Here is a 15,226-nt window from a genome sequence, read left to right on the forward strand (position 1 = left end):
CTGTCGTGATGCACGTTAAAACAGAAAAACACACACATTCAGACAGACAGAAGGACGGAGAGAGGAACTTGTCAGACATGGTGCCAATTAGCTCCATTTATTTCCATCTAACCCAAAATGTCACAGCAGCCATGTGTCTGGAGGCCCCAAATTAAGTAAAAATGCGTTGGTATTGAGGAAGCAGTGGTGCAGGAAACAACAGAAGGGGCCCACTATCAAAACTATCCTAAGAGCAAGGAGGCAGGAGAGTCTTTGCTTTGCTCAGCAAGGGATGGAATCATGTGGAGCTTTAAAGGGATGCAAATTTAAGGAAAAAACAAACAAATAATGTCCAGTACCAGCAGTACCTAGAACATGGAGGAAGTGAAGATGTGTGGGTTTACAGAAAGAACAGTATTGTGTATTTTACCCAGTAGTTCTTAATGCAAGACAGTATCCATCATGAGGATTTCTAATCATAAATAATGACTGAACCAACTGTAAGGCACTGAATGTGACCAAACACTATACAGGGAACACCCCAAAACAGACTCCAACCCTTGATGGGAAGATTGGGAACCACATCCACTAACACTGGCAAAGCAAGGTTGTGTAAGTGTGTGTGTGTGTGTGTGTGTGTGTGTGCGCACAAGCTGTGTGTGTGTGTGTGTCTACAGATGCAGATACACAGGAAAAACAAAATAAGGAAAAGCTCTCCTTATTTATTCATATATTGTAAAGGGATTTTTAAAGATATGTCTGCACACATCAGCCTCCTCCTCATGTGAGTTGAATTCCTTTGAACATGGTGGTGCATTAATAATTCATTTTCACTTTAAAATGAGCCCTGTTAGACAGGAGGATGCTTGCAATTAACCCAGATGCAAGCATGTTGATGCCTGTAAAAAGTGATTGCATGTCTGTCAGTATGCCAATCAAAATCATACAGTTATTGGCAGTTTTGTTCATACGTTCAATTAATGTTCCTGTTCCGTAATCACACAGGCCATAAAGGCTGCAATATGAACCGTTCATATTTAGAGTTAGGCTATTTTGTTATTATTTAGATTAGAGCTTGCAAAATGACAGTTTGTGGGAGAACAATGCAACAGTGTTAATTACAATCAATCAGTGACAAATGTTTCCCCCCTTGGTGGTGCAGAATCAATAGGCTTATTTTGCCAATGCCTTTCCCCCATCCTCGCATTCGTCAACGTTTAATTCATCAATGCATGTGGGTGACCTTCGCTTTGCACATGAAAAAAAAAACATCAGCAAGAAAAGCGTCTATACAGAACACTCTCTCACACGAAATGCATCTCCAGCGTGCCTACTGGCATTTAAGAAGAAATATATGTTTACTTTATCATATAGCATCGGGCTCGGTGACAGCCCGCTTAATTGATCAGCCGCAGCAAAAGTCAAAGATATGAGTCAAAGCGCGCAGCACCAGGCGTGCAAAACAAGTCAGAGGAACTTACCGATGCGTAATTTTCAGAGGCGCAAATATCTACACAGCCATCGGTATTTACGGATCCCCGCCGAGAATTATTTCGGAGAATACCTTGATTTACTCCTGAAATGGTTATCAGCTCGTCCAGAAAAGACGACAGACAGGTGCCGTTTCTGCTGCTGTTGCTGTTGTTGCTGCTGCTGCTGCAGGACGCACACACCGCACCGCGTTGGCTGCTGCTGCGGCACCACGACGATGTGGAGGAGGAGGCGGAGGAGGAGGAGGAGGAGGAGGTTCCTTTGGGATTCGCACCTCGTCAGACACAGATACAACAAAGTGAGACAACAGTTTAGTCTACAAACGCAGCTGGAGGAGGAGCAATGTTTTAAAAACAAGTCTCAACACTGGGATGTTGGGCTGAAAGGGAAAACCATCGTCTGCATGTCTTCGCGTCACATGCGTGGGACTTTGTTCTAGAAAACAAACTATTCATAAAACTCGGACATTTGCGCCTGCGCCTCTCAGACGCTCCAGAAGGCATTAGGTCCGGTTCCCTGCTGGGTGCAATTTCTGAGGCACTGAGGCGGCTCCATGATGTGTGTGACTCACATCTCCACTAAAGTTTAACATCTGAATTATGGCATGTGTTCCACAAGAATCACAAAATGCTGGTTAGTCAAGCTGTACTGTGGCATTTTAGACCAAAATGCAGTGATGTTCCCATGGATGGGATTTGTAGGGGCCTGTGTGGCCGCTGGCAATCCTGTTTACGCCTCAGGGCATCGATGGGCTCAAAGCAAGAATCCATTACATTTTATCTGCAAATAAACAACAGTCTGAATACTAAGAGCTGCTTTAATTAAATCTCAATAGGATTGATCCATGCCAGGCAGAGTCTCTCTATGAATAAACTGTTACTGTTCTTATTGGAAAGTCAATCAAATTACTTCAAAGAGACCCTTCTTTTAAATGCCCCCCCTATTCAGTTTCTTAAACTGCCCCTGGATCCAGGCTAGACAATTTCCAGCTATATGCAGGATACTGTTTTGAGTGATTGATCACCCAGCTAGGCCTTTTGATGGGTTGGCCATAAATCAACGAGTCATAAAAAGTACTTAGCCCTGCCATGATGCGGATATTCTCAGAGAACAAAACAGAAGACAGGAAACACCACAATAACTGACTTGAAGACATTCGCCCCTTATCAAAATGTATAAAAAGAAAAGAATCCATGAAAACGCCTGATTGGATGAAGGGTAGTGACGCATGTCTTGTGCTGTTCCCGGAACATTTTAACACAGTCTCTGGCTCCAAGGACATCAATGAAAATGCTCCCATTGAGAGAAATTCAAAAAATCCTAAGCTGCACTCAGCAATCTGTGAGTTATTTGTGCAGCATGATAGCAAGTAAGACAATGATGTGAGCCTTGTTTCCATGGAAAACACTCAGCTGCATCTTTCAGTGGCTCCGAGTGTTTTTGCTTTCCAATTCTGTATGAACTTCAGACAAGGCAGCGAAAACAAATGCAGTCTAACACGGTGATGATAATTACAACGGTGTGAGAGCAGAATAAAAACAGAGAAAGATTTTTCTAGATCTTGTTTTTTTTTCTGAAATGTCTCCACAGACATTGTCTCCATTGTGATCACAGCATAAAATAATCAATTTAGGGTTTGAAGGACACAGTGACATTGATGGTGAGTACCATAATTTAAGTGTCTGTCAGTGTCAAAGGGCCAAGCCAGCAACCTTCTGGCTATTAAATGGCCTCTTGATCCAGAGAACAGAATATGATTTATGGTTATTTCACATATTCACATTAAAGCGAGCTAGATATAGTGGACTGGGGTTGGGTAGAGGAGGGTTGTTTAAATTATATATTGTCGTATTTGATATGAACTAATTAACTGGATATTTTTTAATGAGCAAATTAATACCAAACAGTGAAATTGAATCACTGAAATATAACATTCATCTGAATTTACGTACGTTGCCAGGATCCCTCTGTTTGAAATGACCAGGAGGTCATTTGAAGTTGTGCAAGTGCTCACGAATTCAGATGATGAATTCAAAAACTAAATTGCTCTGAAGACTCTCATGCAATCGTTTCAGATTTTCATTTATTTTCGTCTTCATTTTACAGCCTGTTTGTTTGTATTTGGAGCTACTCATGGTTAAACATTGTGTAATGGTGATACTCGTTAGCTGGAGAGGGTGGAAGGAAATATACGTTTCTAAAACCTTGCGTTTTTATGTAAAAACCTGTGGAGCTAACATTAGCAGAAAACGTTAGCACATCGTTAACTAGCGTTAACACCATGCTACACAAGATACTGAAGGTATACTTGTACATGCTGCTTTTGCTTTTAAATGATTGTAACAGAGAATCAAAGTTCCCTCAAGTTCCCTTCCAGGTAAAAAGTGTTTTTGCCAGTGTTTGCACTGTGTATGCTGTTAGCTACGCTAGCTGCTAGCTCAGCCGTTGCCATGATAAGAGTCATGTGAAGGAAATCCATCCAATCATAGATATGCTCTGAATTTTAAATTCAGTACTTTTCATAAAGACTCATTCCGTTCCTTCTGTGTTTTCCCCAATTTTGAGCGCTATGTTGTCAAGAGCTAATGCACGTTCATCCCACCTAGTTCACGCAATTCTACTGATCAACAGTTGTCAGCAGCAACACTCAAAGAAAAGTAACGATGCACCGACAAAGACAGTGAGGAAGAAAACTGCTAGTTTAGGCCTTAAGATAAATCTAAACAATGCAAGACTTAACATATTTAGAACTAATCAGCTCTACAAATGTTTAATTCTCAAGGGAAGCATTAAACGCTCAAGTTATACGTTGAGTTATAGGCTACTGAATGTAAACATAGGCTTGTTTAAACCCCACCGGGCACATTTGAGTTAATTTGCTCTTCCTGCTGTGTGAATTTAGATTTTTTTGTTTGAAAAAAAGAGAACATTGGATTTCTCGCAGCTGTGGGGGGAGACACCCGTATTTGCCGGCAGAGATTCATCCGTCCATCAATTTTGTTCCAGTTTGTTCCTCACTGCAGGACATCACTGCCTTCAGTTGGTGCTGAACCTGTTTTACAAGACATTCTGCAGTCAGCGTCATCTATTTTAAGTCCTGTGTGCGTAGCATTTTGACATTGACAATTCACTACCATCGTTGATTTTGATAAACTAACATAATTACCACAAACAAAGAGATCACTGCCAAGACGATTGGCAGCTTCAACCGGCCTTTCAGCTACATTTTGTGTGCTACCGAGTTAACATTTCACAGCGGGTCCGCTGGATTGCTTTATGGCACAAAATAAATGACGGAGGAGGAGAAGGGCTGCTGATCCTCCAGCACAGAAGGAACTAATGTTTTCTCGCAATGGCAGATGGTGAGATGAACAAAAAGAAAATTCTCAGCTACGAGCACTCGCCCTCTTTTTTGCACTTAAAAACAAATGCATGTGGAGAAATGCCAGTCAGTTGGAGGGATGTAGCATGGTTTGTGAGGAATGTGTCATTAATTCTATGAGGCATGAGCACCAACCAACTAAATATCACTACTATGTGAGATGAGCTGTCTTGAATATGATCTCATTTGGTCATTGAAAAAGCGAATACATACTGGTCATGCTAACCTGATTCTCCGAGGACTCATTTGAGAATGATGAAACGAGGTTAATATGTAACACATAGACTCGCATGATGTTGAAATGCTCTTTCTGAGGCTTATTTTTAGTTAGCCGTTCATCGGTGCCCAAACCTCCAATTTGTTCCTGACAAGTCTGTTCAAAAGCTTTTGATTGCCTTTAATGTGTGGCTGGCAGTGCGGATCGACTTCTCAGAGCATGCTAATATAATTGCAGGTTGCCATAGAAAAGAGAAAAGCAGCTCAACAAAATGTTCTGTAATGGATGACACATGTCGTCACGAGGTCCTTTCACTCGCGTGGGAGAGGAGAATGACAAATCAGGCAGACTCAGCAGGGGAGATTTTAATGCGTATGAGTGTGAGAGAGTGTGCCTATTTACCCTGTGCAGGCATCTCCACTGTTGCCAGCCTAAGCAACAGTGGAATAATAAAGGAGAACCACAGTGTACTTGTAATTTGTCTAATATTTAAAATATATACTAGATAGTATATATATAATAGTCACATCAGCTGAGACATTATGTTCGACTGCAGAAGACTACATATCTTCTCTTTTTAAAACAATTTAGATTTACCTTTGTACAGTCCCTTTGATTCCTCTTGTGAACCCTTAAAACAACTTTTGAGACCCCCCCCCCCCCCCCTTTACTGGTTGCATATGTCAACCAGTTGTGACTTGTTTTCCTGTTTTGTTTGAATGGTTTTTAAGAGGTTTTAAATTATCCAGTAAATAACACGAAAAAGCAGAAAATGACTGGAGGAAAGTTTTTTCAGAAATGTTTTTTCCTATTCTGTAAATAATCTCACGGCCCCCCCGGATATAACTTGTGACAGTTAGGGTCCAAATACACTAAAAACCGACCTATTTGGGCAGTTAAAGCACAAGGAAGATGGTCAGTCCCTCTCTTGCCTCTCTAACTTTCATTTTGGAAACATTCCTAATCAGCTTTTGAATTCCACCATATTAATTCTTTGTTATAAAAGCTTTGATCCATCTAGTCTTTGTTTTCTCAAGCTGATTAAAAACATGGATCTGTGGCACCTTTCAGCCAAAATACATAAACTACAACATGAGGGACTATTTGGCTGAAGATTCTGCTTCTCTACACTGTTGCTATTGTAAACATTACATGGACCATCAAAGAGATGAATGGTTTATTGTCTCCATGAAATACACACACACATTTGTTTTGCATGCATCATTGCTTTCTCTGTTGTGCTTTATGTGCAGGTTTTAGGTTGAAAACACTTGAGGGTGTTAAAGAGAGAAAAGACCATACATCCTGTTTTAAGCAAATAAAGAGACAAACACAATAGCAGGACATTGATATGTAAATGGTTATAACACAGAGGATCAGAGCAACATTCAGCAGACCAGAAAACCGGAAATGAAACACTTTAGATAGCTCTAACTTGATATTCAGCGTGGCTCGGTTTATTCTAAAAACAGTGAGGCATTGATGTCTTTGTTTTCACCACTATGACTATCATTTCTTGCCTCGCTAATTATGGCATGCGACAGCATTGTAAACTCTTTCAAATGGCGTTTTTCACAGGTTGTGTCTAAACGTAATGGTTTGTTTGGAACATTGTGCCTGACTGCACACATTAAAGTTGAAGGAGAGACAATTATGGTAATTCCCACCTCCAGTCAGTGAATTATCTTGCTAAATGTACATCTACTTCCATGAGTTTCGCTGTGAGTAAATCTTAAAAAAAAATTCTGCAGCAATAAGTGGATTTCAGTAGGCATAGCGGGTGCTTTTTTCAATTTCATTTTGTTTTAATTTATGTTAAGATTTACTTGTATACTGCTGGTCATTCTAAACATTTACTCACAACATCCTCAGACTTCAGGTCCATGTATGAACAAAGATCCCTATGCAGTTGCTCAGTTAATTAATGGTTGCAATGTGAAACATGGTAATCCATGTCATTCTGCTTTAGACAACTAATTATAAGGCGAGTGGAAGCCAGTTGCATGACCTCCAGGCTTTGTTCGAGCAGCTGGAGCTTTCAATACGCTACAATGGCCATTTGGCCTTTTTCTGCCGACTGAGATCTCGTGAATCTCTTGAGGCTTCATCACAGAACTATTACTGAATGCTACTTGTTGGAGATCCCTGAGAGGACGCATCCAAATGACTCCGGTGATCCCCTGACTTTTTTTTGTCACTGCCACCATGAGGTTCACATTTGTTTCAAGTAAAATACCATTTTATTACGATTGAACGGACTGCCATGAAATTCAGAAAATCATGTCTGAATTACCGTCCATTCTTGTTCTGTCTCCTTTCATCAGTTCATCATTAATCGCCTGAGCATTACATTTATCCATGATTTTAAAATGTATGTCCGTTGATGTTATCATCACCAAATTTGTAGATGTAAACAGCCAATGCCGTCTTTTAACATGAGACATTTTAAAGGGACCACAGATGCCAAATGTGAACGACGACGTCAACAAAATAATAATTTATGACTCTATAATCTAATCTGACACATATCATACAAGCTATTGTGTTTTCTGAACCTGCCTGGCATAACTAACGATTAAGTAAGTCGGTAATGATTCATCGATTATCAGGTCATTCCTCAGTAACACTTGTGTACGTATGAATTGATCTATTCAGAGTTGCCTCCACAATGATTGTCACCTGCATGTCTGTCTTCAATACAAAATCCATGTCTTTGATTTTGAAAGCTGTTTTACAGCACGTGTTCTGTCAGTCACACACAGTGTGGATGTGGCAGCATCAGAGAAATCAAGGAACAAAACGTCCGTGTTGTCAAGGAGACCAAAAGAGCGGGCCTATGGAGTGTTATATACGGTATTCGTTGTGTGCAGAACTGAGCCGTCAGTCCTTTCTATTTATGTCCGACAGGAAAAGAGAAATGCAGAAATACAGAAATCAAAGCAGGAGTTGTCGTCCAGCGCTGACACTTGCACCATCCAGACGCCATCAACTTTCAGGAAGAGAAGTACAAATCAACACATTGGTGACTGAATCTGAGACATTTCAACCCAGCTGCAAATGTGCAGGAAAAGAAACAAAAAAGGGAGTGTGATGCATATTCAAACGCGACAATCAGTTTTGATCTTAATCACTGACCATTAATCTCTGCTTCTTGGGAGTTTTCAGAGGTAAAAAAGAAGTCATGCAAGAGGAAGGGAATCCAGCTTGAGAGATACTGTATACGATGGTATCAAAGGACTATTAAGGTGTACGGAAAATAAATTAGCTTATGGTTGCCCAGAATCTCACAGCCTATTACTGCAAGTGCGTTTTCTGTAGCGAGCACAGGAGGGAAGGTACTGAGGTCAAGTCAGCAACTCGTGCAGCCACAAGACTGTGGCAAAAAAATCACTTGGATGGTGACAGTGAAACCAACACAACCCTTGGATTCATGTGTTTTTACATTTCATTAACATACAAAACAACAACAAAAATGCCTACTATATCTCTCTTTATCTAATTTTCTTATTAATGTCACTTATTACATTTATTTATTTATTTACATTTACCATCAAATAAACTGCATGTGGAATCAGGAAGCTGTGGACCTTGTTAACACTTTAATTCAATTACTGCATTTATTTGTTTCGTTCACATTGACCGTGGAAGTTGCTTTAACAATAACTCAGTCTTATAATTTATATTAATTGGGCTGCAAAAAGTTAATATCACAGTCTACGATTCATAGCATGTGAAATTATAAATATTTAAAGTGTAAAGTTCAAGAGAAGAAAGCAAACGCTGACTGTGCGGAATCAATTTGTGTGTGTGAGTTTTTAACAGCACATAAAGTATTAAGTGGATTATACAATGCATAGTGAAAGCGTCCTGGACTTATCTGCTGTGGGTCAGTCATGTTAACGTACAGGCAGACAGCGAAAAAGAAGTCTCACAGGGGGGGAAAATATCAGTTAGTCCTCTAAAATAATACATGTTACATTCAGAGTAAACTGCAGACTGTTAATTACAGTATACAGAGTATATTGTAGTGAATGAGTCAACAAGGGAGTGATTGTGGACACAAACTAGATGTAGTGGTTACGTACATTTTTATTTTATAGCCCAAAATCACAAATGTGCATGAAGGGGCTTTACAACCTGTACAGCATAAGACACCATCCTGCTTTTCACACAGTAAACTTTGCTTGCTTGCTACAAATGGACAGGGTGAAAACTCCAGTGTTACCAGTATTCGTCTTTCTTATTTGAAAAGCGTTTTTTTTTTTTACTTCAACACTGATTCATATATTTATCTAGAAATAAAGTGGTACCCACGCCCAATTAGACTAAATCTGGCCCGTGTTGCTCGGGTTTTGGAGGACACCTAATGGTCACAGTGAAAGCTAACCTGCCCTGTAGGTGGAGAGGTGAGGGAGATGTCAATCAATGTTCATACCCACACAGTCCGCAGAAGAGGTCTTATCAGAACAGTATTTTAGGTTTCCAACATCTTTACAGTAGAATATCCTCTCATTTTAAATGGTGAATATGCCATTATGGCATTTCATTGTAATGTTTTTGCACCTGTCATTTCTTTCAATGAAGCTAATTTTCATGAGATTTTACTACAGGCAGTTTGAGGATGTGGCGAAAGAAGAGTCAGGGCTGCTTTAACCTGACAAAATGGTGCTGAACTCCAAGTCACCAGCAGGTTAACATTGATTAAGAGGCAGACTATCACCTTCCAGAGAAATCTTTCTTTAAAAAAAGTCACTCTACATGTGAGAAGCATTAGTTTATCATTCAATGCTCAGATCCAAAGCTGTAGGTGCCTTTTCTGTCCAGTAATATGAAAACAGCAAATACAAAATGTCTTATTTTGATGCATTGAGGTTCAGTGTCCACTTCCTGCGTGACTGAAAGGCGTTCTTGGACAGGACAAAACATCTTTTGCACACAATCTGAATAGTAATTAATTTCATGCAAGCAGCAGCAGCATTGACCTTAATGAACACAAGGGAAACAGAATGAAAGCACAGCACAGTCGGTGTATATATATATAGACATGCCGGTAATTAGCCCAAATGCAAAACATCTGTGTATCCCAGACACAGGTTCACACTCCAGGGTAGTTTAGTCTTATGATATGCCTGGACAACAAAAATGAAGGATATGAGATACAAACAAACAAGGACAAAGAAAGAGAAAACAAACATTTAAAATGTACGTTTCCTCAGATTACTTTAATGCTGTGTCATAGATTTATTCAGAGAATCACAGGCACACATTATACAATGAAAACACAGATAAGGTGCATGTCTAAAAATACCTTTACAACACACACACACACACACACACACACACACACACACACACACACACACACTTTTACATATCAATACTATGTGAAATCATAAATACATCTGAACAGTGTGAAGGAGTGGAACCGTTAACCTTATAGGCTGCTCTGTATTCTTTAACTAATGTTAAATTGTTCACTAGCTAATGTTACTCATGATAGCTCGGCAGAGAAGCTCTAATTAATGAAATTAATGGAGCAATATGGCCAAATAATAAAAGATAAAAAAATGGACAACAGCAAAATAAAATAAAAAAGAGAATCTTCCTGTTTAGCTCCATAGCCGTTTTCTTGCCGAGTTGGCAACAAATTAGCTGAATTCAGCAGCATCATTAAACTCATTCGGGTTGAGTCTGTCTCTCAACTTTCTTTCTTCAAGGTACTTTTATTTTGCTCAATCCATCTCACCGGCCTGGTGCAACATCATTGAAACTTAAACCGTGATTTAGGCTTGAATATGAATCCTTGCAAACCAGCCTTAGTCTACACTCAGTCATATTAGAGATGAATACATCTCGAGGGACCTGCTGATTAAATGTAAATTCATATTTTTGCAGCTCGCTGGATGCAGTTATTGTCATGTTTCTCTTGTATCTGTGTATGTATGATCAGAGAAAATACTTACATGTAGCGCATTAACCATGCAGTGAGTCTGTTATCACTGTCAGTATTTCACAGATACGAGTTCAATCCGTGCATAGGTGTGTGTGTGTGTGTGTGTGTGTGTCACCTTATAAACCTCTCAGTGGTTCCCTGTATATTTCCCATGTATTGTCACAGCATACATGTACTTCATTAAATCTTAAACCTGGGCCTAATGACCCCATGTGGTGCTCACACCATGATGCTTCTATTTTAGTAACGGACAGGGCGCTTGGGAACAACATATTATTAAGTCACAATATGTCTTTGCAATGAGATCAGCTAAGTGCACATCAAATATACAAAACACGCCTTTTTCTTGTGACATCAGTTTCTCTATTTGCAGTAAAATGAAGTCTTTACTTGCTTATGTTGATATAATCACTTGAGTAAATGAAATTTAAAAAAGAGAATCTCTCCTAAAGTATTATACTTTTGTACAATGGGGGAAGGTTTTGTATGATTTGCTAAATGTAGTTTGGTTTTGTGAATAAATTGGTGAATCATGTCAGACAAAGGTTTTCTAGATATTTACATATTTCTGTTACCTTGAAACAAATCACATGTCCACTCACTTTCCACCTCTGGTATTTCAACACAAGGATAAACATCAAAATGATTTTGGCCATTGCTGTTCTGTAACTTACCACCATGTAAATATTCAGTGGTGTGGCCTGATCTTTAGTAAATGTGCCAATATTTAGGAGTAAACACTGTGCATGTGGGCTTTGTGCAGCACTGCAGCTTCTCCATGTGTGTGGGTGTAAAAATACAGCACTTTGATGAAGACTTGTCAAATGAGTGCTTGCATTGCTGACTGCAGTTAGTTAGACAGAGAGATTGAATATCACAAACAATACCGATGAATCACAATTGTTTAAAGAGTTTGTAAAAACAATTCAAAAACTAGTTTTCTTTAACTTCTGGTCCGATCATTTGCATTTTTCACTTTTCCATTTCGCTCCTTCCATGTTACTATTGAATACTATTTTGAACAAACCTTTTTACCCGTTGACAATGTTGTTGTCTCTTGATCTTATACTACATATAAATTGTAAACAGCGCATACTATGTACTAATTATCTCAGTGTACCCTTTCAGTTGGTATACAACATCAAAAATCAACATTACAAAGATGATACAAAATGTGTGTGGATGGACATCTACAAGTGTGACTTTTGAAAACCATTACTAAATATTTTTCCAATAAAATATTAGTTACGTTTTGTTTTCCATGATTTTTATAAGATTCACAAGATTTACAAGATTTTTTAAGATTTTTATTTTTTTGTGTCCACAATTTATTTAAATATTTTGCAGGTAACATGAGAGCAATTAAAAGCAAATGAAGACATTTCGAAGAGATAATGTCAAGACCAAGCTAGTTAACTTATAGCACTCTAACTGACTGCTGCTGAGGCAGATTGAGACGGACTGCTGCAGTTGTCACAACACGGCTCCTGTATTCACATAATAATAAGCCATCGCTTCAACCACCACAGCCAGGCAACGCAGCTGCGTCTTAACAGAAAGAGCACATAAGTCCGTGCAAGTAAATCCCATTATGACTCTTCAGGGATCACTTAGTTGACAGTGACAGTTTTCAATTTTATTTTCACACGTTGGGATTTCTGGTACTGCACACAATGCACCTGTGCACATTATTTTTTTCCCACAAACACTCACACTTACTTTGAAACATTTTTACAGGCTGAATTGTGTAAAAGGAAAGACATTGTTATCTTTCCGATGCAAAATGTTCATGAAAAAGGAACAGAAACACCACCGCCTCGCTTGAAGGTGTAGAGAGACGAAATATGCACTCACAAAATCACTCACATCTCTCCCTGAATGACGCAACACACTTTGTTTAAATTTGATTGGCTGCAATTACTTTAGCTCTGCTCACCAGCAATGATGATAACTGCAGCAGGTCTGTGCCGTGAAATGAGAAATCAATGGCTATGCAGCACACTGTGGCAATCAAAACACACCTCAGCCATTCAATCATAACTCACTATCATCAGATTGCCATGGCAACTTGGAGCTCTGTGTGTGTGCGTGTGTGTGAGAGAGAGAGCATCAGAAAAATCAGAAAAAGGACAGAAATATCTGAGGTGACTGCCTTCATCATTTCAGTGAGACAGATGTTATATGACACGAAGTACAAAATGACACTTGCAAAGCTCTCACCTGTCCGGTTGGTTCAAGTTGGCTGTGAGGTTCAGGGAAGGAAGGGTGGATGCAGAAGATTCTGGGAATGAAAGGAGAAGGAGAAGAGACACATACAAAGCAACACAAGACAGAGAAGTGCGAGTTGAGTGGACAGTCTGGGGCTGACAGGTGGTTTCAGCTTTGCCGGAAGTTTAAAGGAGTGTGCCAGAGAAGTGGCGTGGGCGTCATGTTCTCATGTCCTCAGCCTTCTATCGTTGTTTTGCATCATATTTATGGACTGAAGCAGCGACAGATTGACAGACATGTTTTGTAAATCACCACAAAAAAATCTTTTAGTGCAATTACTTCTTCTGTTTATCGCTGAGTTGCTGTCAATATGTGTTAATGTAACTAGATTACCAATAAAACCACCTAAAACTCTGAACACTACCCAGTGTGTCCTTTAAGTGTTACTTGTTTTAGATCTCTGCTCCATTTCCCGCTTCCAGCCCTCGGTCCAGTGTAATTCCACCGTTTGGCCACTATATAGAATTATCTTCAAAGCCCGGCGCTATTCCTGCACAGCCATGCTGGCAGCTTTACGAGGCTGTACTTTGTGCTAAAAGCTAAGATGAGCCTGCTAACATTTTTTCATACCTATTAACTGTTGTAAGTCTCTGACTTTTCCTCTAGGGCCACCATGAGGGTCACGCTTGAGTTTAATTACATAACAACAATTGGATGAATTGCCATTAATTTGTTTTCCACATTCATTCCCCCTCAAGAGGAATTATAATAACTCTGATTATCCCTTCAGCATCATCATCAAGTCAAAAGTTTAGTTTGCTCAACTGTTATAATCAAATACCTGTAAATCTAATGACATCCAGCCTCAGCTGTACTCTGTGTTCTAATGAGCAAATATTTGCTACATGCTAAAATGATAAACATGGTAAACATTAAACCTGCTAAACTTCAGCCAGCATCGCATTGACATTGTTCAAAATGGAGTCAAAAATAAAAAAAGGCCAAAGTCAACTGAACCCTTAAAGTTCATTTTACTCAAAGCTTGTTACATGTGAGAGGTGAGGATCTGATCTGGATCCACAGCCAGCCCTGTCTGAACCATCTGCTGTGCTCTGAGGGGCCGGGCTATTGTCAGCACATTGTGCCCCTGCACTGCCCTCCTGTCCCTCACACACTCACACACTCACACACACACTTCTTCTCCTCTTTCTTTCCTACCGCCTTCTCTTTTCTCCTCTCCTCTTGTTGTCACTCCAGCTGGTTTTCAGTGAACGCCGTCAGATGCTGAGCTCCCGAGTGCGGGGGAGGCGAGGAGTGAAAAGGAGAGGATGAATGGATGAATAAAAGATCACAGGCTAGCTTCAGTATCACCCTATTCTGTTTTCCAATGAAAAATAAAAATGTTCTGACACAGATGCACATGAAATGAACTGTTCTATGTACACACACAGACACACAAACACATATATGTATATTGTATATATATACGGTTTAGTGGCCATTGTGTTGCTTCTGTGAAAGCTTTTCCTTTGGATTTTCTGTTGATGAATGAATAAATATTGAAATTAATACAGAGCTCTTTCCTCTTTCGTTTCAAGTCCAAAGATTAAATACTGTTTGTGTCACACTAATCTATGTTTGATTCCTAACAAAACATTGTTGGTGGTAGCATAAACTCTCCCAGGAAAGACCTATCCAATAATAAATGCAGTTTTATGAATTACTCATAATTTGAGAGGTTTGAAATTTACTGGTAAATTATTTATTTTACTTGTGTAGCTACTTCATGTTCGTGCTAGTAAATCAAGTTGGACTTAATGCTCTAGCTACGTATCAAGAAATCTTCTGTTAATATACGAAACCAAAGAAGAGCAGCCGTTATGTTTTTGGTACACCTTCAAATACATGTAGACATGTTTTTATTGGCAAAATGTCCAACAATTGCAGTAAAATGAAAAAACGGTTGTTTTTTTCCAAAGTAACTTGTTAATGTTAA

The sequence above is a fragment of the Anarhichas minor genome, unplaced genomic scaffold (genome assembly GCF_050575085.1).
Source record: "Anarhichas minor isolate MPS153535 unplaced genomic scaffold, ASM5057508v1 ptg000024l, whole genome shotgun sequence".
Classification (NCBI taxonomy): domain Eukaryota; kingdom Metazoa; phylum Chordata; class Actinopteri; order Perciformes; family Anarhichadidae; genus Anarhichas; species Anarhichas minor.